This window comes from Odocoileus virginianus, chromosome 24, assembly GCF_023699985.2.
Source record: "Odocoileus virginianus isolate 20LAN1187 ecotype Illinois chromosome 24, Ovbor_1.2, whole genome shotgun sequence".
Lineage (NCBI taxonomy): Eukaryota > Metazoa > Chordata > Mammalia > Artiodactyla > Cervidae > Odocoileus > Odocoileus virginianus.
The window spans coordinates 23,313,005-23,335,224 of NC_069697.1; the positions used below are offsets into that span (position 1 = coordinate 23,313,005).

The 22,220-nt window shown below is 46.5% G+C and overlaps 1 long non-coding RNA gene across 1 annotated transcript; it reads left to right on the forward strand.

The window, feature by feature from the left end:
- Window positions 1-11,733: 11,733 nt before the first annotated feature.
- LOC139030914 (uncharacterized) lies at window positions 11,734-15,799 on the forward strand. Its single transcript, XR_011483355.1, has 5 exons — window positions 11,734-11,856; window positions 13,402-13,440; window positions 14,647-14,712; window positions 15,078-15,167; window positions 15,651-15,799. It is a non-coding gene; the product is annotated as an uncharacterized lncRNA (long non-coding RNA).
- Window positions 15,800-22,220: the final 6,421 nt, after the last annotated feature.

The following is a 22,220-nucleotide window of genomic DNA, read 5'->3' on the forward strand; positions in this document are numbered from 1 at the left end:
CTGGGAGAATTTTCTGGAGCTCAGAATCACTATCTGGGCCTGAAGACCTCTTAGTCAGAGTCTACAGAGGCTGGGAAACTCTGGTTACTGTGTGGAGATCCCCATAGATGATCCTGGCATCTCCAGGCCTTACTGAGGAGGAGTCTCCACATACCCTGAGGGCAGCCTCCTGAGGTAGGCTTGGCCCACTCCTGACTCACTCACTATATACCTAGTAGCATAACTGATGCCATCTTAGGCCCCTGCAGTTACTCCTGTCCTTTCCTTGTCCTGATCTGGGACTGTGCTGTGTAGTGAATTGCTTCTGTCATCAAGGGCTTTGTAGTTAATAGATAGTTTAATAGTCATTAGGACCAGGTGACCTCTATGCTCTGTTGATGCCCAAACAGTTATGAAAACTTCCCTGAGATAGGATTTCTCTGGTGGTTCAGCTGGTAAAGAATCCACCTGTAATGCGGGAGACCTGGGTTCGATTCCTGGACTGGGAAGATCTCCTGGTGAAGGGACGTTACCCACTCCACTATTCTGGCCTGGAGAATTCCATGGACTATACAGTCCATGCGGTCACAAAGAATCGGACATGACTGAGCAACTTTCACTTTCCCTTTCCCTGACATATTCCCAGCACCCATGAGACTGTCCACCCATTCATTAAAGTTGACTTGGGAATGCATGTCCTGTTTCAAGCTCCTACCCCCATATGCTAGGTTAACTATGAAATTGTTCCAATGGCCCCTCAGTGGTGCGGACAGCAGTCAAGAATGCTCCTGGATCAGTGTCTACGCCATCCCGCCTGGTGAGTCATGACATAATAAACAGATCCATTGATTGTGTGGAACCGTCTGCCTCGGTGTTTTTTTGTCTCAGGATGCCTTCTCAGTTCAATGGCCACCTTTCCTTCCCTCCATCTGCCAACACACGCCCACTTCCACATGGAGGGAGAGATTTCTGGGCACAGCCTTCCTGCCACAGCCCTCCCCAGAAACCTCTCACAGTCTCCCAAAGGACCCAGATGTCTCTGGAGATGGCAGCCCAAGTGTAGGTGGGACAGCGCAGGGAGGGGCAGGCAGAAGATACCTGGATGCCATTCAGAACAATGCCAGCTCAAGCTGCTGCCCTGGACCAGCCTACAGGGAAGGTGGGCACCAGACAGCCCAGCCAGCCCAGCCAGCCCTCATTGACTTAACAGGTGACTCCGAGGTGGGAGAAGAGGAGGAGAGACCCATCACCGGAGGACTGGCTCCCATGGGTCCCCATCATTAAAAGAGGCCCAGAGAGACAGCACAGACACACGAAAGACCAGAATCTCCCAGAATTTTGTGCTAAACTTACTCTTGCACATGGATGCATGAGACTGATGGCTCCCCTCCTCCTGGCTGCTCTGGCTGCGGCACTAGAATGTGCCCGTGAGCGTGGCCCTTCCCCTGCATCCATCCTTAGGCCTCTAGAAGACAGTCTCCTGCCTGTACACCCCTCTTCCCTCCTTGGTAGAGGCGCTTCCCTCGAGTTCCTCTCTGCAGCCCACTCCTGCCTCCCAGCTGGTTCTCCACACAAGGACCTGAGCCCACCGATCAGTGGAAGTCAGGCACGCTGTGTCTCTGGTCTGCCGCCTCTCTCTACTACTCGGGCATTTTCAGCTCCATGGATCCACACTATCTCCCATCTACCCAGACTCTTACACTTCTACTTGTCCTTTTTGCAGCCCACTCTTTGACCCCCACGCCCCCATCAACCCCTCCTGTCCAATCTCCCAATACTGGCCTGTTCATCTCTCCACATCACTGGATTTCCTCAGAGCAGCCTTACTGAAGCCCCAGAATGGTTTAGGTTCCTATTTTCCATTTTATTGCCTCCTCACTTTTCCTTTCTAGCACCATCACGAATGTAATTAAATCATTTTTTGTGTAACTATGTTAATTCCTCCAAATCCTCTATGGATTACCAGCTTCCCCCAAAACAAAGACTGTCTATCTTCCTTGAAGCCATAGCCTCAGCTCCTAACACAGTCTCTGGGTCATAATATGTGCTTCATTCACGCGGTTGAAAGAAGGAAAGAATGGAGGCCAGGGGCCTCATATCACATAATAATCAGAACTAGTTCTGACCCATCACTACAACCAGGTCCTGTCTCTTCCATTTTGATTGTGAAACTCTAACATTTAGCAAGATTTGGAAGAGAATCCAAGAACAATTCCATATTCATAGCGTTGGTATGAGTAGCCTAGGATGGAGAGAATGACAGAGCAAGGTTTGATTTCGATATCAGAACATGTTTCTGGTGGCTCCTGGAATGACAGAGATTTCTCTCCCATCTGTCCATACCCATGCTCCTAAGGTTAGAGGTCTGGGGACTCCAGGCGGTGCCCGTTGGATCTGGTGCACGGACTTGGCCCTACTTGTCACAGCCACTGTTCCCTCCTCTGCAAGCAACTCCGAGGCTGCCTGTGCCCCAGGACTGGTGAGTTATAAGTTCTTCCTCTCCCTCCTGCCCCAACCCTGGGAAGGTTAGTGACTGGGGGTGTGAGAGAAGGAAATACGAGAAGTAGAAAAGGATGGAAGGGAAGGAAGTCTCCTGGAATTCCTACCTTTAGGAGCCGGGGAGAGGAAAGACTTTATGAAAGAGTCATGCACTGGAGCAGAATAGAGAAAAAAGGTGTTCTTGCCTAGAAGCAGAGCAAGGCAGAGGGAAAGGGAGGATGTTGGTCCTTTATTGGACCGGAACCTGGTGGTCCGGAGTCGACGATGAGAGAGTGAAAGAAGGAAAAAGGCTAATATTCCCTGGGTTACGCAGACGGCTTTCCCGCTCCAGGGAATCAGCCAGAAATAGAGAGGAAGAGAGAGAGAGAGAAAGAAAGAAAGACACGGGGACCCAAACTCTGACAGAGCAAAGGTGTTTTAATCAACATGGTGCGGGCATATATACTGTCTTACAAGGTAGTTATTCTCAGCAAAGATGAAGATTAAAATTCCAGACTTACAAAACATAAGGCGATCCATATTAAAGAGAGAGAGTTGTAAACAATCCCTTTTACCGTATAGTTCATAAGAAGGAAGAGGGTACTTATCACCGTATTGAAAAACTAACGAAGGAAATGTCTAGATTTCTCAGGCCCAGGAGAGGCTTTCCCTTCCTCTTAATTCCTGAATATTCAGGAATTAATAAGGAACAGAGGATTCATGAAAGATCCAAAACAGCACACCGGAAGCCTCCTGTTAAATGCTTCCTGACAGGAGGAAGCTTTGTATTAAATCGCAGGAGATAGATGACGGTAGGTAGGTTTAGAAATGTTCATCATGTCCCACTCTCACTAACACTTTTGATTTAAAATCCTTTCATGGGATTCCCCATTTTCCACCACAAGACTCCCACTTCCTAGCCTGACGTCCAAGGTACCCATGGTCTGGATCCAGGCTGCTTTTCACATCTAATTTCCCCAGACTCCACTTCCTGCCCCTTCCACGTCAGGCAAAATGAACTACTTCCCATGCCACAACTTCTCTTTTCCTGATCACCTTTCCAACCCCTCACCTGTCCAGGCCTGACATGCTTGAGTCTGAGCTGCTTTCTGCAGCCCTCCCTGAATCCCCCGCATCCCCACTCTGGGAAAGTGGTGCCTGCCCTGCCCCCTTCCCTCAGCTTCCCTCCTTCCAGCTCCCAGCATGAGCCAGTTCTGTCTACTTTCCTGGACTGTATGTTCCGAGGCAAGATCTAATTCTCATTCATTCCTAGCGCCTCAGCAATGTACATTCAGTGGTGCTTAATCAGTTGTTGGAAAGAGGAAATGTATTTCCACCCACCTTCACCCACTATGAGCCCCAACCATATCACGCTCCTGCCAGCCTCCTCATACACAGCCTGGAACCACCCCAGCCTCACCCCAGGAAACACCAGATACCCTTCAGCTCCTCCCAAACACCTCTGGCACGTTTCACACCCGTGGGAGGACAGATGTTTTGATTTTCTGAATAAACAAATGGATGTGTTTATAGCTGCAGGATCCCCTTCAGGGCCTGAAAACAAGTTTTAAGGCACCAAATCCATCAAGGAAGCACAGATCCAGCATTCTGGATAAGTGTCTTTGTCAAGGCTTCAGTTCCAATGCAAGAAACAGACGAATTTCCAGGGGGAACATCTGCCTGAGGCTTCACTCCCAGGCATAAACACAGGAACAGATACATCTGGACTCCTAAGTGTAGGTATGGGTGCAAGGGGGTGGTGTCCACACAGTAAAATTTGCCTTGTGAGCCAGCTCTCCAACCTTCTTATAAGAAAGGAGTTGGATTCCCCAGCAAAGGCAGTCCACCCTAAGGGTCTCCATGATATGGGGGCCAAGGGAAAGAGGGTTGTGTTACAAATAAAGCCACTTTTCTGCCCTGAATCAAAATCTGTCCTTGAAAATGGTCAAGGTGGAGCAAGCAAAGAGCCAACTCATTGGAAAAGACCCTGATGTTGGGAAAGATTGAGGGCAGGAGGAGAAGCGGGAGGCAGAGGATGAAATGGTTGGATGGCATCACCAACTCAATGGACTTGAGTTTGAGTGAACTCCAGAAGATAGTGAAGGACAGGGAAGTCTGGCGTGCTACAGTTCCTGGGGTTGAAAAGAGTCAGACACAACTAAGCGACTGAACAACAATAACTTTGCCATGTAGAAATTTAGGGATTCATGTTGGCAACTGCTCTGCCACCCTCAATACCTGGCATCAAGGTCATTCTGTCATCTTCATCACTGTTCCAACCATAGAAGTGGGGAAGCTACATGGCTTGGAGGTTTCCTGGGGCTCATTCTCTTGTACCACCAAGTGATATGTGTTGATGGAAGAACTCAGTCTCGTGGCCACACCTACCTGCAAGGACTGGGGAATGTCTGACAGGACACACTCCAATTTATTCCAGCTCTCCCACTTCCTCCTGACTCCCAAGCCCTGAGCCGAGGGGACATTTATCATTGTACTTCTGCAGTTGCCCTTACACCTGGCCTGCCTGGTTTATTTATGTTACCTGCTTGAAATTTGCAACCCTTATCACTGGTCTTTGATTCTGAGTCCTGTCTGAACATGCTCAGTGAAGTGGCTGGGCCACGTGGGAGCCGTGAGAATTCCTTCTGCTGAGATCAGGGGCAGAAGGGCCAGGTTTTTTTGTTTTCTTTGTGGACTTGTTCTGTGGCTCCCTGGAAACCAGGGACAGAAAAATAGAGTCTTTTACTTTAAGTCTGGAGAAAGCTTTCTGAAATTGCACATAATGTATCTTTTTCCCTCTGGGCCCTACCTAATGTCCACTAACTCCTCCAAAATCAAAATGTTGAAAGATACTGTAATGGTTCATTTTATGTGTCAACTTGGTTGGATCATGGTGCCCAGATATGGGCTCAAATATTAGGGAATTTTTGATGAGATTAACATTTAAATCAGTGGACTTTGAGTATAGCAGATTGTCCTCCATTATGGGTGGGCCTCATCCAATCACCTGAAGGCTGGAATAGAACAAAACACCAACTTCCCCTGAGCAAGATGGAACTCTGCCAGCAGATGGCCTTCAGACTTGAACTACAACATTAGCTGTTTCCTGGGTCTTCAACTTTTAGATTTAAACTATAGATTTTGGACTTACCAGCCTCTATAATCTTGTGAGACAATCCCTTAAAATAAAGGAATAAACACACATACACAATTGGTTCTGTTTTCCCTAGAGAATCCTGAATAATAAGGCACTGATTAGTTAAGACTACAGAAACTTAAGCTGCCCTGGGGGTTCAGTGATTAAGAATCTGCATGCCAAGGCATGGGCCATGGGTTCAATCCCTGGTCCAGGAAGATCCCACATGCTGCAGAACAACTAAGCCCGAGAACCACAGCTACTGAGCCAGTGTGCTATAACTGCACTATTGAAGCCCGGGTGCCGACAGCCCACTCTCTGCATCAAGAAAGGCCACTGCGATGAGAAGCCTGCACACTGCAACTAGAGAGTAGCCCCCACACGCTGCAACTAGACAAAGCCCACAAACAGCAATGAAGACTCAGTGTAGCTATAAATAAATTAATTAATTTTAAAAAAAGGCTACAGTAACTTAATGTCACAGAGGTCTAGCATTTCTTATAAAATGGACTTTACTATTGAAGCCGAGCGTTGTGGTTGATGGCAGACTCTGGAGCCAGAGAGCCCATATTTGAAACAGGTTCTGCTACCTACTAATTGTGTGATTACAGGCCAGTTTCTTTTTTTTTTTTTTTTTTAAATTTTTATTAGTTGGAGGCTAATTACTTTACATCATTACAGTAGTTTTTGTTATACATTGATATGAATTAGCCCTGGATTTACATGTATTCCCCATCCCAGTCCCCCCTCCCACCTCCCTCTCCACCCGATCCCTCTGGGTCTTCCCAGTGCACCAGGCCCGAGCACTTGTCTCATGTACCCAACCTGAGCTGGTTTCACCCTGGTTATCCGTTTCACCCTAGATAATATACATGTTTCAATGCTGTTCTCCTGAAACATCCCACCCTCTCCTTCTCCCAGAGTCCACAAGTCTATTCCATACATCTGAGTCTCTTTTTCTGTTTTGCATATAGGGTTATCGTTACCATCTTTCTAAAGTCCATATATATGTGTTAGTATATTGTAATGGTCTTTATCTTTCTGGCTTACTTCGCTCTGTATAATGGGCTCCAGTTTCATCCATCTCATTAGAACTGATTCAAATGAATTCTTTTTAATGGCTGAGTAGTATTCCATGGTGTATATGTACCACAGCTTCCTCATCCATTCGTCTGCTGATGGGCATCTGGGTTGCTTCCATGTCCTGGCTATTATAAACAGTGCTGCGATGAACATTGGGGTGCACGTGTCTCTTTCAGATCTGGTTTCCTTGGTGTGTATGCCCAGAAGTGGGATTGCTGGGTCATATGGCAGTTCTATTTCCAGCTTTTTAAGAAATCTCCACACTGTTTTCCATAGTGGCTGTACTAATTTGCATTCCCACCAACAGTGTAAGAGGGTTCCCTTTTCTCCACACCCTCTCCAGCATTTATTGCTTGTAGACTTTTGGATAGCAGCCATCCTGACTGGCGTGTAATGGTACCTCATTGTGGTTTTGATTTGCATTTCTCTGATAATGAGTGATGTTGAGCATCTTTTCATGTGTTTGTTAGCCATCTGTATGTCTTCCTTGGAGAAATGTCTGTTGAGTTCTTTGGCCCATTTTTTGATTGGGTCATTTATTTTTCTGGAGTTGAGCTGGAGGAGTTGCTTGTATATTTTTGAGATTAATCCTTTGTCTGTTGCTTCATTTGCTATTATTTTCTCCCAATCTGAGGGCTGTCTTTTCACCTTGCTTATAGTTTCCTTTGTTGTGCAAAAGCTTTTAAGTTTCATTAGGTCCCATTTGTTTATTTTTGCTTTTATTTCTGAAATTCTGGGATGTGGGTCATAGAGGATCCTGCTGTGATTTATGTCGGAGAGTGTTTTGCCTATGTTCTCCTCTAGGAGTCTTATAGTTTCTGGTCTTACATTTAGATCTTTAATCCATTTTGAGTTTATTTTTGTGTATGGTGTTAGAAAGTGTTCTAGTTTCATTCTTTTACAGGTGGTTGACCAGTTTTCCCAGCACCACTTGTTAAAGAGGTTATCTTTTTTCCATTGTATATCCTTGTACAGGCCAGTTTCTTAACCTGCGTTTGTCTTAGCTGCTCATCTGTGAAGTGAGAGTATTAATAGTACCTATCTCTTTGGTTGTTATGAGGATTAAATAACATTAAAATTTATAAAGCTCTGAGAACAGTGCTTGACACATATTAATGCCATGCATTTGTTAAAAGTAGAATTGGAGTTTTTAAAATTCCACTCCATTGCTTTGCCTTTCACCTCCCTGCATTGGCCTAGATGAATGACCAAGGGCATCAGGGGAATATGGTAGAGCTTGGGCAAGCCCACCAGACCTGGGCAGAGAAGACCAGACAGGTGAACCACAGCAGTCAGAGTAAGATGGCCTTGTAGATATAACTTAATGTCTGTGACCTGGATGTGTCAGCGCTATGCCAAAGAACCTGGGTCACTTCGTCCCTTTGAAGCATCTGCTACCTCTCCACCAGGCCACAGGTGGAGGGGAAGAGGAAAAAGACATTCAGCACAGGTCAGACAGAGAGGGGTGTTTCAGTCCGTGTCCTGGTAAAAAGCAGATGGCACATGCAGAAGAGATTTTTTAAGAAACTCTTCAATGAAAAATTAATAATACTCTACAGAGGAGCAAGTAAGGACATGCAGTAGCAGGAAGCCATTGCCATCCCTCAAACAGAGGCAACAGGGCAAGGAAGTGGTCTTTCCTGAGATCAGTCAGGAGATGAAACCGGGGCCACCAGGCAGAAGCTAGAGTCTCAGAGGAACACAGCCATTGCCACACCAGACTGTGTTCAAAAACTGTGGCCACATGACAAACTATTCCAAAACCTAGTGACTTCAACTAACATCGTTTCTCATCTCGTGGTTGCTGTGGGCCGGGAGTCTGGGACAGCTGAGTTGGTCTTCCTCTCAGCATCTCTGACAAGGCTAACAGTGAAGACATTGTCGAGGCTGCAGTCACCTCAAGACTCAGCTGCAGGAGGATCCACTCCAAAGCTCAGTCATGTGGTTGTTGGCAAGATGCAGTTGCTCATATATAGCTTGACTGAGGCCTCTACTCCTCCTTGACTGAGGCTAAAGCTGCCACCTGGACACCCCCACTAAGCAGCTCACATCACAGCCACTCATTTCATCAGGGCAAGAAAGCTGAGAAGATCCAGAGAGAGAGTGTATGTGTGTATGTGGGTGTATAAACAGGACAAGAGTCACAGCCTGTTATAACCTAATCTCAGAAGTGATAGCCCATTCACTTTTGTCACTTTCTGGTTGTTAGGAGTGAATCACTAGGCCCAGTTCATGCTCAGGCAGAGAGAATTACACAAGGGCATGTGTACTGGGAGCTGGGACCCCTTGGGAGCATCTTAGACGTATAAGCAGGGAGGGAGCAGGAGAACAAACGCCTTGACCTCTCTCTTCCCATCAGTGTCTCTCATTGGCCAAACAGAGCTAGAAGCTAGACGGTAAGGGAGCCCAGGCAATACATGCCACTAAGCTCATCTTTCCAGACAAAGCAGAGATGGACAGAGAATAGATCTGAGGCATGGAGAGGAGGGAAGGATGATGGACAGGGAAGAACCAGGACATGAGAAAAGACACAGATTGGCAAAGTGACAGTCACATGAAAGTCAGATACCCTAGAAGACAAGACATCACAGAGAACAGACCCTCACCCAGACACGTGAGGTGTGTCTCTTTTCTCTAACATTCATATCCAAATCTTTCCCAAGTGCTAGAAAGTGGGGTAACATTGAACCTGGGCTCTTATATAAAATAATGAAAAGTTTTCTGTAGAATAAATATGCCATCTCACTTCCATTCACTCCCTTATGTCAGTACCTGCCTCTTTAATTCCTGAGGCTAGAAGGAGAATTGGGAGAGGAAAAAGGCTGAGCAGTGACATTTGCAGAGACCCTGCTCTGTGACAGCTCTAGTGTTGTTGCCAAAATTCTGATTTCCTCTTCGAAAAAACATGTGCAAATATTATAGTTTGCTTCTGTTGGCTTTTTTAATGTGCTCGTTGAGCTTGTTTGGGATCTAGAGGCAAAGCTTCCCCTGTTGTGTACACATGGACACACATACACCCCAGGGCACTGATGCAATCAACTCTTTCCTCTCCATCAGCCCTCCATCCCAGTTAAGACCACCACCACCGTCAAGGCTCTCAGACCTGGACCCTCAGGCAGGCATGCCGTTATCAAGTCCTGTCTCTGCATAAATTCAGTGCATCCTTCTTCACCTACTGGCCACCATTAGGTGCCAGATAAATGTTAAATATCAAATCACACAAGGAGTTAGTGGGGGAGCCCTTACTTGAACCCCCATTCCCACACTCTACACCGGAAGATCAGCTGCCTGTGTGTGACAGTCCTCTTAGCTGGAGACAAAGGATGGATGAAATGGCCTGAAAAGCCTCCCTCCTCACACCTATCACGTCCCACTCCATTCATTTTCTCTTCCTTTATCCCCTGAAAAGATTAATGCGCTGAGCCCAAGCAGCCAAATCACCCTCACATCAAAAGCTCCCTGACACTCCCTTTTCCACCTGATCCTCAGAACGGCTGTAAGGAGAAGAAATCTGCAAGGCTCCTGGGGCTGCTGAGAGGCAAGACCAGCCTGATGCAGAAGCACAGACTGACACCCAGGACCCTATTCTTCAGGCTTTCTTGGTGGCTCAGACAGCAAAGAATCTACCTGTGATGCAGGAGACCTGGATTCGAACCCTGTATTGGGAAGATCCCGTGGAGAAGGAAATGGCAACCAACTCCGGTATTTTTGCTTGGAGAATCCCATGAGCAGAGGAACCTGATGGGCAATAGTCCATAGCGTCACAATGAGTTGGATATGACTGAGCAGCTAATCACACACGCACCATTTTCTCCATCCATCAGCCCCTCGACAGACTGCAGTTCTCCTTGGCCTTGACTGATAAAGCTCTTAGCACCAGTCTGAACCAAACCTACCTAGAAAGATGAGCTCTCTGCCAGGTTTGAGAATTCCACACATCTCCATAGAAATGTATTGTCTACAAATGCTTAGCCATATGTTGCTCCACTCAGTCTCTATTACCATCCTGCATATGAGTGGCAAAAGTGAAATTGTTAGTCGCTCACTCATGTCCAAGTCTTTGCGACCCCATGGACTATAGCCTGCTAGGTTCCTCTGTCCATGGAATTCTCCAGGCAAGAATACTGGAATGGGTTGCCATTTCCTTCTCCAGGGGATCTCCCTGACCCAGAGATCAAACCCCTGTCTCTTGTGTTTCCTGCATTGCAGGCAAATTCTTTACCATCTGAGCCCTAGATGTGACAAAGCCAGAACTCAAAATTTAGGTCTTTTAAATCTCAGCTCAGGGAAGGAAGAAATCTCAGCTCCAAAAGAGAAGCTTCTTCAGAATTATCTGGATACCTGGATTGTTCACACCATGGATCAGCTCTCCATTTGAGGGGAGAACCTAGTCCCAATTTCAGTAAATGTGGGGAACCTCTCAGAAACAGGGCATCCCACTGATTAGGCCTGAAGATGGAGGTTGACAGGGGCCCAGATGGAGCAGAGAGAGGGCCTCCTGAGGGAAGAGAACTTCAAGAACAGGGGACTCCTTCAGAGAAGGCGCACAAGCCTGCAAATCTATTTCCTCAAGAGCGAAAAGGAGCCATGAACTCAGCCCCCAAGTGTCCTGGGGGTGGCCTCCCACAGAAAAAGCTCGCTCGGTCTGGGGAAGTCTTCAAGCCCTGCTCTGAGTCCTCTGGGAATGCAGACAGGAGGCAGATGGGATTTCCTGAGCCCCAGAATTCCCCCTGGAGAGATGCCAGGACTCCTGTTCCACTAGTACCCTCATCAAACACATTCCAGATTTGCCCCAAACCAAACTGGCTCTGCCTCCCATCCCCACCATTCCAGAGGTGTAACCCCAGAGAGCAAGTGGGATGGAGGAGGAGGGAGGGAGGAAAGAGATGGCTGGAAGTCAAGAGGGAGAGGACCTCCTTGTAAGGATGCCAGGCAAGAGCTTTGTTGACTTAGCAGGTGACAGTCTGGGGAAGTGGGGGAGGAGGGTGCGGATGTCACACCCCTCTGAGCTTGATTCCCATTGGCTCTTGAAATCCTTAAAAGGGTCTTGCAGTCTCAGCAGTGGCATTCTCGGACCCTCAGAGGATTCTGTGGTTACACTCTCTCCTCAGCCCAAGGCATGAGACACACGACTCTCCTCCTTCTCCTGGGAGCTCTGCTCGGGACCCTGGTCTTTGCCCGTGAGTATGACCCTTCCCTTGCACCCCACCAGAGCCTTTGCGGTGCAGGGCCACCCTCACTCCTGTCTTCCTGCCGCTTTTTCTCTCCCCACACTGTCCCATCTGCCGGCCTCTACAAGTGACTCCCGCCCCCTGTTCTTCACACGCAGCCTCTTCACCCTACTGATTAGGGAGCCAGGAAGCGCCCGGACCCGCCTGCGCTCCTGGCCCATCACCTCACACACCATCCTCCACCCACTCTGCTCTACCACACTGGCCTTCTTGCAAGGCCTCCGAGCCGCTGCATACGCCTGGGCAGGTTGTCCCCCACACAGGAGTGCCAGGCTGGGGGTGGTGGGGACTGAAATCTGGCCCACATGCCACTCGTCCAGCAGTGCACCCTACTCTTGGTCATGCCTCCTGGGATGCCTTTTCCAACCCCACAAGCATTGCTCAGGCCAGGACGACCCTGCCATTCCTTGGACACTGGGCCCTGCCTTCCTGCTCTTCCCTCTGCCTGGAATGCTTTTCCTCCTCTTGTCCCTTCCCCTAGCTGACTCTGAGTATCGCCTGGCCAATGCTTTTGTTATCTATCAAATCTCAGTTGGGGTATCAGTTCCTCAGAGGTGTCTTCCATGAACATGGAGAATAAATTAGACCCCATTTGCCCTTATCACCTCGTGCTTTACCTGCCCTTGTAGCATCATCACCCTGGGTTTTAAGTAATTACATAATAGACTGCACTCTGTCAGGTAGGGTCTGCTTTCTTCAGCACTGAACCCCCTTAAATTAGCAGAGAGCTTTGCATAAATATGTTGAAAGACTAAAGGAATGGGGGGAGTCCAACCTCAGAAATCACCAAGTCATGCCCTGTCCCTCTGTACTACAGAGGAGCCTGAGTCCCTCTGACCTTGGCCAGCTCCCCAGTAGGGATCTCAGGGAAACTCATAGGCCAGAAGTAAGTCAGAGGGCAATTTCTTGTTGTTGCTGTTGTTAAATTTTGGTAAAACTTAACAGAAAAAATTCATCAGAATTTTTAAAAATAAAATAATATTTTAAAATAAAACAATAATGTAAAATAATACTAATAATTATAAAAATAATTTAATAGTACATATTTTGTTTATCTTAGAGAAATTGTATTGCTTACAATTATTTAGCAGCCTATTATATTCAGTTAAATGATGGAATGCTTGAACCACAGGACTAATTTTAAGTCTAGACTTTTTTCCCTTAGTTTTCCAGTTCTACTAATTAGCAAATTCGATTTCAAAATAACAGATTATCAGGAATAACTACTTGATCCTGCTGGATCATTCTTGAAAATTATGTAAAAAATAGTCTAAGAAATGATGGACAGGTTGAGGAGTACAGAGCCTGCTTCAAGAAACTGCAGAAGCTAAACATCAGAAAGAACACCTGGTTAGATCTACTGATGGGGCAGAGGCTGAGTTCAGGCTCCCCCTCATGTCCACAGGCATCCTGGGAGCTAAGGATTGGGAATGGGATGGAGGGTGACTCTAGGGGCAGGTTTAGTCCTGACTGTCTCTCTTTCCTCCATTACAGAAAATGATTACTCTACTTCTACCCAGGAACCCTTGACTAGTGAGTCCTTCTCTCCCTCAGATCCCTGCCCTGGGTAGGGGCGGGGGTGGGGGTGTTGGGGACGGTTAGGTGTTGGGAATGTCAGTGGAAGCTAGGAGAGAAATCCAAGGGGAGGGGAGAAGGGTCTTGCTCTTGGAGTTGATGGGAGGAGTGTGAATTGAGGTGGGACAGGGGTAAGGACAAAACTAAGGCTAAGGATAACTAGGCAAGGAAAAGATTTTTTGTGAATAAAAGTGGAAAAAAAGATGAGGTTAAATAACAAGGGAAATATCCCCATGGTATTAAGATCTTCACCCACAAACACCTCCCCCCACTGCCAGCTGCATAGCGAGGTGCCTCCTCATCAACCTCACTCATTTCCAGCCCCACATTCCATTCCGCTCCTTCCCATGCCACCCACATCAGCTCAGCTGAACTTGTTTACATTCTCCACACCTGTCCCACTCATGCCCCCCACCCCTCCACCCCCACCAGCTCTTGCTGACTCATTTCCTACCCCCCAAGGAAGAATTGATGCTTTTGAACTGTGGTGTTGCAGAAGACTCTTGAATTTTTTGTAAATATTTCTTTATTTTATTTTTTGGCTGCATTGGTCTTAGTTGCAGCGTGTGGGATCTTTTCATTGCATCACGTGGGCTTAGTTGACCCTCAGCTTGTGAGACTTAGTTCCCCAACCAGGGATTGAACCCACAGTCCCTGCATTGCAAGATGAAATCTTAACCACTGGACCACCAGGGAAGTTCCCTCAACATATAGATTTGAGAGGGGTACAAACATTCAGTCCATAACAGGTACATAGTGTGTAGAAATTTTATCTCCCTTAACAGGACAGGATTCATGCCATACCATTTCTGTATTCTGGCAGCCAGCACACATCAGGTATCCTGACTGCCCATTCCAAAGGGAAAAAACACTTTTGATTTTTTTTTTTTTTGCATTTTATTTTTTTTATTTTTATTTTTTCTTGTTTAAAGTTTTATTTTTTTTTATTTTTTTTTTTCATTTATTTTTATTAGTTGGAGGCTAATTACTTTACATCATTGCAGTGGTTTTTGTCATACATTGAAATGAATTAGCCATGGATTTACATGTATTCCCCATGTAAACACTTTTGATTTTGTTAAAATGAACAAATTGGTATGTCTGTACTTAAGTTGATGAGGGGACCACAGCTCCAACAGAATCTGCTTCACCCCCAAAATACAGCCCCAACAACCCAGGAGATTTCGAGAGCACCTCAAGAGAAGTCCAGCTCAGAATTCAACCCACTGCGTAAGTATCCTCAGAGGACTCTCCAGTAGCATGCTTGCATGACACCTCCATGCAGAGACAAGTCCAGGGAGAAGCAGCCATATGCATTCACCTGAACACAAAGGCAGAAATGGGGTTCACCCTGCACCCACCCACACACAGAGTTTCTACAGTAGGCGATGGTGCTGCCTGCACCGCACGTGGTTTCTTTCCTGACCCACCCACGCTCCCTTGAAAGAGAAGCTCGGTCTCTCAGCAAAACCTCTCCACTTTAGGAATTTGTCCAAGGATAATGTCTGGTGGGGGACAGGACTAGGGGAAAGGTGGGAGTCCTCTTTAAATCATGTGACCTTTCTGCTGACGTGATTCTTCTGCTCCAAAATTAGAATTCAGGTTAAGTAGAAGTCTCCCGATAGCCCAAGAGATAAGAAGAAAAATACAAGAAAGAATTGAAGAAGGAAAGAAATTCTTGGAAGGTGAGTGCATACCAACTCAAAGTCTCGCGAAACTGAGAAGACTCACCCCTTTCGAGGGGTGGGAGGTGGACCGGAGCATATTGTCACCTGCCCCCCACACCTGAGTCCTGGCACTGTCACCGCCCCTCCACACTGAAGCTGCCCCCATGATGGGCCTTCACATGCCTCCAGCCTCTCACCCACATTCAAACCACCTGATATCAGATTCCCTCTGGGGTCTGACGTCAGACTTCCCACTGCACCGCCTGCTTCTCTTCCTCCTGCTCCTTCCCAGGTTGCGGGGGGTGGGGGGCAGTTCGGGGAGCAGGGATGGGCAGGTCCTTCAGCGTCTGCTGTCTCTAACCTCCATCCCTGATCCCTAGGTAAAGCCCTCCAGGGGATCAGTGAGGCTGAGAAGCAGGAGATGGCATGAAGGAGGGTGGAGAGGGTGGAGCTGGTGCCTGGGACCCCTCAAACCTCATTCTCATCTCCACTTTCTTCTAGAGGGAGCTGAAGTGGCACAGGGCATAAGGAAAAGACTCAGTCCAGTGACATTGTTACCTGGCATTTTCAGAAGCTGAAAAAATGGAGTCCCTGAACTTCACGCCTTAAACATACTTGTAGCCCATAGCAATTAAAGTGAATGCATCCAACTTGCCCCATGCCCGTGTTCTGTGGGGTGGGCCCAGGGCGAGAGGGGGAGGAAAGCCCGACATGACCCAAGCTCCCAGTCTGTCACAGCCTGCCTTGAGGACACAGCCTGTGACAAGCCCTTTCATCCACCCTGAGCCACAGTCACACGGACTGGGCCTCATTCAAGTCCAAATGCCACTCCAGTTCTGGTGTGCCTCCTTGGTCTTCACTCATGGCTCCCAGTGACCTTTGAGCATTTCCAAAAACTAAACCAACCTCCAGAGAAACAGGATTTATCATCCTGAAAAATAATCGAAGCCCAAACCATTGCTATTACAGCCGTGTTCTGGCACTGTTATTAAAAATGCATCTCCCCTGCCGTACATTCATATACTTTGTACACTGGGCCAAAGTGAATGACAACAGCCAGTTAGATCAGACCAGTTAAATAATGAGCTGCTGCAGCAAAGGCTTGACCAAAAAGGCCAACTGAATCCATCACAATTACCCACGTGCTCATCCTGTTATCTCCTCCTTCCCTGCATCCCAGTCCAAGGCTGCCCTTCACAGATGGACAGGAAAAGACATGCATGACCACAGAAGAAGAGAGAACCATCAGCTTTCCTCCCGCCTGCCCTCTCCCGAAGCCCAGTCCATAGCACGCCTGGGATCTAACACCCCCAGAGCCACTGATTCTAGACTAGCCTTCTCCCACTCCATCAGGTTCCCTCCCCTTCTAACCTGGGCATGAGGGGATTCAACCTAGACCTTGTTGCTTTTGATTTTGTTTTGTTTTGGTTTTTTTGCCACATTGAGTCTTCACTGCTGTATGTTGGCTTTCTCAAGTTGCAGTGAGAAGGGGCTACTCTCTAGTTGCAGTGCTCAGGCTTAGTTGCTCTGAAGCATGTGGGATCTTCCCGGACCAGGGATCAAACTCATGTACCCTGCATTGGCAGACAGATTTTTATCCAATGCACCACCAGGGAAGTTCTAGACACTGTTTTCAATGAATCAAGCAATGCATTCTCCTTCTCAGCCCTCCTACCTCCACCGCAGATCCTCCGTTTCCAAGACACTGCCAAGGAAACAGAGGGAGACCCTCAGTAACAGGCACCCTTGGAGCACCCATTATGATCAAAACCGTGCACAAGGCACGTCACACTCGAGTAGCCTGCCATCCTGTATGTGGGTTGAATTGTTCCCCCCCAAAAGGCCTGTTGAAGTTCCTAATCCCTGGTCGCTCAGAAAGTGACCTTATTTGGAAATTGTATCCTTGCAGATGTAGTTAATTAAGATCCTACTGGAGTAAGGTGAATCCCCAAACCAAAATGACTATTGTCCTTATAAGAAGGGAGGAATTTGGACACGGAGACACACAGAAGGAAAGACAATGTGTAGACACACGGGATAGACAGTCAAGTGAAAACAGAGGCAGGGACTGAGTGATGCCTCCAGAAGACAAGGGAGGCCAGGAATCACCAGCAGACACCAGAAGCTCTAAGAGGTCATAAGAAAGGAGTCTCCTGGGACTTCCCTGGTGGTCTGTGCTCCCAGTGCAGGAGACACAGGTTTAGCCCCTGGTCTGGGAATTAAGATTCCCTATGCCACGTGCCCAAAGAAGAAAAAAGAAAAAAGGAGTCTCCTGTACAGATTTTGGAGGGAACATGGCCCTGATAACACTTTGATATCAGACTTCTAGCTTCCAGAACTGTGAGACAATAAATCTATGTTGTTTCAAGTAATCCAATTTATGGTAATTTATTATGGCCACCGTAAGAAACTAACACACAACACCATCTCAGATTCATCCACACATCAGGCTACTCATCTTCTACCCAGACATTCAGATCCTGTGACCTCCATCACCTATTTCTCCCACCTCCCAGCCCCTGACAACCACAGTCTTCTTTGTTTTGTGCAGTTTCGTTTTAGATTCCCCATATGAGATCACACTGCATTTGTCTTTCTCTATCAGATTTATTTTGTAGCATAATGCCCTCAAGATCTATCCATGCTGATGCAAATGGCAGTATTTCCTTTTTTCCTCATGGCTGAATAATATTTATATAATATTGTAATATAATATCCATATAATAAATAATGGGGTTTCCCAGGTGCTCAGTGGTAAAGAATCCGCCTGCCAAGCAGGAGATGTGGGTTCAATTCCTGGGTCGGGAAAGACCCCTAAAGAAGAAAATGGCAACCCACTCCAGTATTCTTGTCTGGGAAATTCCATGGACAGAAGAGCCTGGCAGGCTACAGTCCATGGAGTCACAAAGAGTTGGACATGATTTGGAGGTTAAACAGCAGAACTGCATAATAAATAATATTTATATAATACATATTTATATATATGTCCTGAATTTTCACCACACAGATTTTTCACCTCCTTGGTTAAATTTATCCTTAAATATTTTATTCTGTTTGATTCTATTGTATATGGGATTGTTTTAATTTCTCTTTCTTACAGTGTGTTCTAAAGGAATTTTTTAAATGAAGTTTTAAAACCCCTTCACATATGTTAAAGCTGGCCTCTACAATTTTTTATTCAGAGTTTAAATAATTGCAAAAGATATGTATTAACATCAACATGTAATCTAATGATTCACCCCCTTACTGCCATCAAATCTTTGTTCAAATGCCACTTTTTCAGAGAGGTCTTTCCTGGCTAGTGTGTCTAAAATTGCAACTTGCCCCCACATAATCCCTACTTTATTTTTATCTTTACCATTTCCTTTTTTTTTTTTTTCAAGTTTTTGAGGTGTAGTTAAGATTTTAAAAATTGCACATATTTCATATATACATTTTGGTGAGTTTGGACATAGGCACAGACCCATGTTACCACTAGTGTAATCAATATAATTAGCATATCCAACACCTCCAAAAGATTTTTCGTGTCTCTTTGCTATGTGTGTGTATTAAGGACACTTAGCATCTTAGCATGAGATCTACCCTCTTAACAAGTTTTTAAGTGCACAACATCTTATTGTTAACTGTTGGCAGTAGTTCATACAGCAGATCTCAAATTCATCCTCTAGCATTCCTCACTATCTCACATACTGTATAATTTACTTATTTGTCTGTTTCCTTCACTGGAACTGAAGCATCCTGAGGGCAGGAATTTCTGCTATTTTCACTGTTGTAGCCACAGGGCCTAAAACAATGCCTGGAATGTACAGGCACTCAATAAATGTTAGTGGAATGTTGAATGAATTCACCACTCCTGCCCACCTCTCCATTCTGATCCTGTGAAGTTAACGTCTCCATCCTGTTGTTTTATGCTGGTCTGAGTCTATCAAAGACGAATGCTGTGGCTGGAGAGCCCTTTCAGTCCTTCAGCTGTAAGTGTCAGGAAACCTTCCGGCGGGGGAGCGGGGGACTGTATTACCTTCAGAACTGAAACCTGCATGCCCCAGCTGGGACCACACAGCATGCTCATGGCAGCAGGGTGGAAAACTCAGGCCTAGGGTTTCAAGGGCTCACTCTTTATTGGTGAATTTAAAATGTAAGGGCAGGAATTTAAAGTATGGGAAGAAAGGGCTTTCCTGCTGGCTCAGTGGTGAAGAGTCTGCCACCGGGTGCAGGAAACATGCATTTGATCCCTGATCCTGGAAGATCCCACATGCCGTGGATCAACTGCACCACAGCTACTAAAGCCTGAGTGCCCTAGAGCCCTCGAACCACAACAGGAGAAGCCGTTGCAATGAGAAGCCCGTGTACCATCTCTAGCCCAGCTAGAGAGCAGGCCCTGCCCCCGCCAAAACTAAAGAAAAGCCTGCACAGCCACAAAGACCCAGCGCAGTCAAAACAAATAAAGTTTTTTTAAATAAAAAAATAAAGTATGTGTAAAGAAAAAGCAAGTGACCCCAAAGGCCATCTATCAAAACCAGCCAAGATCTCTAAAATAAAGGAGCCACTAGTGGGAGGTGGAGAGGTGGCTCTTCACCTAGTCCTGTGGCTGGTAATTGTGTTTATTCAAAATAGTCATCTTTTCTTTTTTTCAAGATAGCCATCTTTGAAGTGGATGCCTCTCTCAAGAGGATATCCTGAAATCAAAGAGTAAGTTAGGCACTTGTGTTACCGAACTAGGAATCAGATTCTTTTGCCCAACGTGCAGCAAGCCAAATGCTGAGACACCAAGAGATTTGCAGTTTAGAAAGGATTCATTCACAAGGCAGCCTAGTGAGGAGAACAGATCTCAAATCTGCCTCCCTGAAGGCAGGGAGCATGGAATATTTAGAGAAGCAGGGTGGTCTGAGGTGTAGGCAAAGGTATTTGGAGGTAGGAAAAAGATGAGGTAATCCGTGTTCTGTGCAGGCGTATCTGAATTACATGCTTCTTCATGGAATGCATGTTCAGAAAATAGCCATGTTAGCATGATCTGAGGATGGAGTTTCGGGCCCTCTGACGTCAAAAGGTCATTCACTGGACACTTACATGGACCTAGTTTGAGGGTCAGGGTCCCCATGACCTGGGTTCCCCTTACCCAGCTCAAACTGGACAAGTGCTGATTTCCAGTTCCTGAAAAACAGCTTAAGCAACATTACTATAGCAACCCATCTGTCATCTGTCTGATTAAACAAATTTAAGGGATCTTATCTGATGACTGCCCTCAGTTTCACTTGCATTACAAAAAAAGAGAAAACTGTCAGGACGAATGTTACACCTCTCTATTCTCAGAACATGCTTTTTGCCTGTGTACTACCTCTTCACCAGACAGGTGAAGATACAGGTTTATGTGAAAGTCACTTCAGTATCCCTAATATGCAACAGGTAGTAGATGCTTCTTTCCATATATTAAAAGAAGGGGATTCCTGTGGTTCAGGCTCATACCTGCACGCAACTCCATTCCCCCACTGACAGTACCCGCCCAGGCTCCTGTGATGCCTGCCATCCAGCACCCCAACACAACCCAAGTCCTCCCCCTCAAAAGAGGGCAGACCAACCATCTCTCATCCAAACATCGGTGCCCTTATAGGCACAGTAATCACAGCAAAGCATAATGAAGGGGAGCAGCTTCCCCAGGCAGTTTCAGAGGAAACTCCAGCTGGGATAAAATCTTTTTCAACCCTGAAGACAATGGTAGTAGCAGTCCAAAAGACCTAGACAGACTTTAGTCTGCCTTCCCTCTCTACAGGTCCCACATCTGTGGATTCAATTTGAGGCAGGAGGTAGATGGGGCCCTTCCCCAGGTAATGATTGGAGATTCATTCCATCCAGTGGATCGAAACTGCAAGACGAGAACAGCAGGACAATTAAGGGAGGAGGCTGGACTGTTTATAATAGCCAGGACATGGAAGCAACTTAGATGCCCATCAGCAGACGAATGGATAAGGAAGCTGTGATACATATACACCATGGAATATTACTCAGCCATTAACATGAATTCATCTGAATCAGTTCTAATGAGATGGATGAAACTGGAGCCCATTATACAGAGCGAAGTAAGCCAGAAAGATAAAGAACATTACAGCATACTAACACATATATATGGAATTTAGAAAGATGGTAACGATAACCCTATGTGCAAAACAGAAAAAGAGGCACAGATGTACAGAACAGACTTTTGGACTCTGTGGGAGAAGGCGAGGGTGGGATGTTTTGAAAGAACAGCATGGATATTATCTATAGTGAAACAGATCACCAGCCCAGGTTGGGATGCATGAGACAAGTGCTCGGGCCTGGTGTACTGGGAAGACCCAGAGGAATTGGGTGGAGAGGGAGGTGGGAGGGGGGAACGGGATGGGGAATACATGTAACTCCATGGCTGATTCATGTCAATGTATGACAAAACCCATTGCAATGTTGTGAAGTAATTAACCTCCAACTAATAAAAATAAATGAAAAAAAAAAGGGGGGGAGGAGGCTGGGCTCTGCCCAGACCACATGTTTCTGATTCTCAAAGTCAGGAAACCTCCCTGACCACACATGTGCAGAAAGACTCCTTGGAGGTCAAAGGGGAAGTGATGCCAAGGGATGTTCTAACCACAGGCCTCTTCAGTAGAATCCATCTAGGCTAAAATTTGCATGCGCACACATGGAAGTGTCCTGAGATATACCAAACATGGACTGAGGACCGGGCAAATCAAAATGATTCATCAAAGGAAAACCAGAAGAAACGCCCCATATAAGTGATTCAAACTGCCACGAGGGCACAGCTCAGGGACTCTCCCTGAGTCTGCCCATGTGTCTATCCACACATACTATACTCTTTTTCTCACTTAATAAATACTTTACTTGCTTCACTACTTTCCATCTTTGTGGAAATTCTTTTTTGCAAAGTCAAAGGGCCAGGGCCCTTGTCACTGACACTGGTCTTATGGCTAGGATCTGGTGTTTTCACCACCGTGACCCAGCCTCAATCTCTGGCTGGTAACCCAAGCCCCACTCCAAGCTGCTGCAGGCCGAGGTTGCCCGAGATCATATCGACCACAAATTGAA